Source organism: Tamandua tetradactyla, chromosome 8 (assembly GCF_023851605.1).
Source record: "Tamandua tetradactyla isolate mTamTet1 chromosome 8, mTamTet1.pri, whole genome shotgun sequence".
Lineage (NCBI taxonomy): Eukaryota > Metazoa > Chordata > Mammalia > Pilosa > Myrmecophagidae > Tamandua > Tamandua tetradactyla.
The window spans coordinates 122230841-122234758 of record NC_135334.1 but is presented as its reverse complement, the minus strand read 5'-3'; the positions used below and the strand labels follow the sequence as shown (position 1 = coordinate 122234758).

The following is a 3918-nucleotide window of genomic DNA, read 5'->3' as shown; positions in this document are numbered from 1 at the left end:
CCCTGACCTGACATTCTGCTTTTTTGTTTGCATTCCCAGGCCCAGAAAAGATGGGAACATCTGCCAGGGCCCTTCCTGCCTGTGCTCTGTCCCAGGTTTCCTGTGGCTCCCAGACCAGAGTGAGAAGGAGCAGGTTGCGAAGAGACGCGGTGGGGCAGTATAAGGCTGGGGGAGAGTCAGGCAAAGGCTCTGAGAGTCGTTATTCCCCAGGGGCTGTGCTGAGTTGGGGTCTCACCCCAGGGGTTTCTCCCTGATTCCAGAACAAAAGTGAAGGAAGAGATGGAGGAAGACTCTGGGTTGGGCAAGTTGGAAGTTGAGAGCCCCGGGGTGCTTCTTCTTTATCCCTTGGAACCTGGGGATCAGCTCTGAGAGCTCTCCTCCCCCTGCTGTCCCTCAGTGCCCCCCCCAGCCCCCCGGGCTCGGGCCTTGGTGCTGAGCTTGGTGCCCCACAGTGGGGTAAGGGCTGGAGGAAATCGGGGAATGATCCCGGCTCTCTTCAGCTTTCAAATCTCAGTGTCCCCATCTGCGATGGGGCGGTAACTAATCCCTGCTCCCCTGGCCTCCGAGAACGGCTGGAGGACGCGGGCAGTGATGGCTGGAAGCGGCATCAGCTACGTAATTTGTGGGGCTCCGGGCAGAATGAACATGGGGGACCCCTTTTAAAAAACTATTGGGACTTTAAGACAGGCTGGGGCCCTGTGTGAGTGTGGGGGTGCATGCCTGTGTGACGGGCTCTATCTAGAACGGGGCAGAGGAGACCCCAGCCCTTGCCCGGTGCCGCGGGGCACGGCCTTGTGATGGTGGTGTGAGCCCCTTTGGCGTTGGATTGCACGTGGGCAGGTGGCGGGGTGCGCGCGGTGGGGGGGCAGGTGGCGGGGTGCGTGCGGTGGGGGGGCAGGACTGGAAGCGCTGAGGAAGAAGGAGGCGCTGGGGGTGAACACGAACCTGCAGTGCCCCGGGAGGGCTCCGCCCCTGAGCTGGGCAGGGCCAGGGTCTCCCCGGGTGACCTGGGCCCCTGTCCTGGGACGGTGGGCCTCAGGCAGGGTGCCCCTCAAAGCCCACGTGATACCATCACTGCTGAGCTTTGCCCAAGAAGGACTAACTAAAGGGTCTCACGGCAGACCCCTGACCGGTCGCTGGGCGTTTGGAGGGGGAGAGGCCACTCTGCAAAGGAGCATGGGGTCTGGGTGCTCCCCGCGGCAGCCTGGACCCCGGGAGGGGCTGGGGGATCCTGCAAGCCCCCAGGGAGGGCACTGACTGTCCCAGAGCCACGCGGCCCGGCTGGGCCTTGGGGTCTCCCAGCGTGGCGAGGGGCTCTGGGCGGGGGCTGCCGGGCGGTGGGCCACACAGACCCGGCTCGTGTCGCAGCTGGGCCCATGGCCAGCGGGTGCCCTGGGCGATGTGCTGTGCTCGTCTCAGTCTCTCACCCCCCGGGGTTGTCAGGCTCAAGGAGAGCACTGCCCCACGCAGCCACCGCCTTGCCCCGGGACGTCCCTTGTGCCCCGCCACCCGGGGTGGAGAAACTCCCCTTTCCCACCTCTCCTTCAGGGTCTCTGTCACCGGGGCCTCTGTCCCCAGTTGTGGATGTGGGAGTCTGAGGAGCGGGGAAAGGAGGCCCCGGTGGGTGAGGAGGCGAGGGCAGGACAGGACCTCACCCAGCACCGCCCCAAGCCCGGGTCTGGGCCGGCCCGCTCAGCCTCAGAAGGGACCCTGCGCCCAGGTGCCCAGCCAGCCCGTGGGCACGGCCTGAGGAGGAGACCGGGTGAGCGGCATGTCCGGCTGCGAAGTCGGCCCCACCGCCTGGCAGGTGCAGCCGCCCCAGGGCTCTGGTTGAGAAGTTGTCCTGCCCCGGGACAAGCCTCCCCTGGGGACAGAGGGTTCCTGAAGCCAACGTCCCTTCTGCCTGCGGGGCCCTTGGGCACCAGGCCCCACATAGCCCCTCTGAGTCCCCTCCCAACCAGGCAGGGCTGGACTGGGCTGGGCTGGGCTGGGCTGGGCTGGATGGGGCTGGGCTGGATGGGGCTGGGGCGGGGCTGGGCTGGGCTGGGCTGGGCTCAATGGGGCTGAGCTTAGCTAGGCTGGGCTGGGGCAGGGCTGGCTGGGCTGGGCTGGGCTGGGGCTGGGCTGGGCTGGATGGGGCTGGGCTGGGCTGGGCTGGGCTGGGCTGGGCTGGATGGGGCTGGGGCAGGCCTGGGCTGGGCTGGGCAGGGCTGGGCTGGGGCAGGACTGGGCTGGGCAGGGCTGGGCTGGGCTGGATGGGGCTGGGCTGGGCTGGGCTGGGCTGGGCTGGGGCAGGGCAGGGCTGGGCTGGGCTGGGCTGGGCTGGGCTGGGGCAGGGCTGGGCTGGGCTGGGCTGGGCTGGGCTGGGGCAGGGCTGGGCTTGGCAGGGCTGGGCTGGGCTGGGCTGGGCTGGGCTGGGCAGGGCAGCCCTGTTTCCCCACCCCTCCCCTTCCCAGGCTGGGCCTCAGCTGTCAGGAATGATCTCCCAACTCCACACCAAGGCGCCGCCACTCTGGTCAGCCAAGGAGAGGCCAGCATCTGAGTTCTCCTGAGACAGAGGGCCCAGTGCGGGCCAGAGGGCTGACGCAGGCCCTTGTCACTGTCCAGCCCCCAAATCCCTGGGTGGGGTGGGCTGGTCTCAGAGTCACTCCTAACACTTAAATTGCAGACACTAAGCTCTGTCCTAAAACCTTGGCAGAGTTCATCCTTCCTGTGTCCACTCCAGACTTAGCTAATGTCCTCATTTGCAGGGGCGGGGCTGGAGGCACAGAGAGATAAAGCCACACAGCGGGAGAGCAGCGGAGCTGGGACGCAAACCGGGCAGTCTAGTTCCAGAATCTCTCCTCTCTGTGGAAACCTACAGCTCCTGGTCCCGACACCCCTTTCCTTGGTGCGGCTCCCCGAATCACAGACTTTCTCTTGGAATCATCAGGTTTTAGAGGCCTGATGGGGCAGCAGGACAGGTAAGGGAGGGCAAGAACTCAGGATGGACGGGGCCTGGGACACCCACCTGTGGGTGACCTTGGGGACGGATGTGGTTTCTCATGTCTGAAAGGGGAATCATAATGATTCCTCTATCAAAGGGGTGTTGTGACAATTAGAAGTACTGTCGGAGAGAGTAGCAAATGAATAGTGAATATTCACTGAGTGCCAGCTGTTACACAGAGCCAGAGAGAACTGTGAATTCCAGATCCAACACTCATGAGCTGTGTGGCCTTGGGTAAGTCACTTCATACCTCTGGTCCTTTAGTGTCCTCATCTGTAAATTGGGAATAAGAATGCGACAGCGAAGGCTGTGTGGAAGGTTAGGCGGGATGATGGCAGCGAAAGCTCCTTGTAAACCGTGCAGTGCTTCTCAGAGGTGTGCTGCCCCCCTGCCCCCCTGTTGCCTCATCACCGCTTTCCCGCCTGGACCCTCAGGGATGGGGAGAGCCCCTTCTCTCAAAGCAGGGGTGACAGAGCAACCATTTGTCTCTCTTTCCTTCCTGCTCCCTGTAGGTGCTTGCTGACGGGTCCAGTGGGGGCATGACACTGCCCCTCCGCCCTCTTCCCGTCCATCTGTCCCTCCATCTGTCCACTGACCCACTCAGCGGACACGTGTTAGGCTCCTGCTTGTCCGGACCTGTGGGTGGTGGAGGTTTGATGGAACAAGCTTGGAAGCTCTGGTCCCATGCCTTCGCGGTCTAATGGGGGAGTCGGGCATTAAACCATCACCGCACAAATGAATGCATTATTACAAATGCTGATGTGTGCCATGAAGACTTGTATGGAATTAGGGGCTGCACAGCTGAAGGTGCCCTTTGGGTTGGGGATCATGGCAGGCCTCCTGGAAGAGGTGTTTTTCAGGTCGAGACACCAATCCTTGCCATAACCTCACTCTGATGTGGCTCTGTTCCCCCCTTGCCCCTGTGGACCATG

At 63.4% G+C, this 3918-nt stretch overlaps 1 long non-coding RNA gene across 1 annotated transcript; it reads left to right on the top strand.

The window, feature by feature from the left end:
- Positions 1-2705: 2705 nt before the first annotated feature.
- Positions 2706-3703, top strand: LOC143643784 (uncharacterized). Its single transcript, XR_013156399.1, has 3 exons — positions 2706-2963; positions 3084-3220; positions 3499-3703. It is a non-coding gene; the product is annotated as an uncharacterized LOC143643784 (long non-coding RNA).
- Positions 3704-3918: the final 215 nt, after the last annotated feature.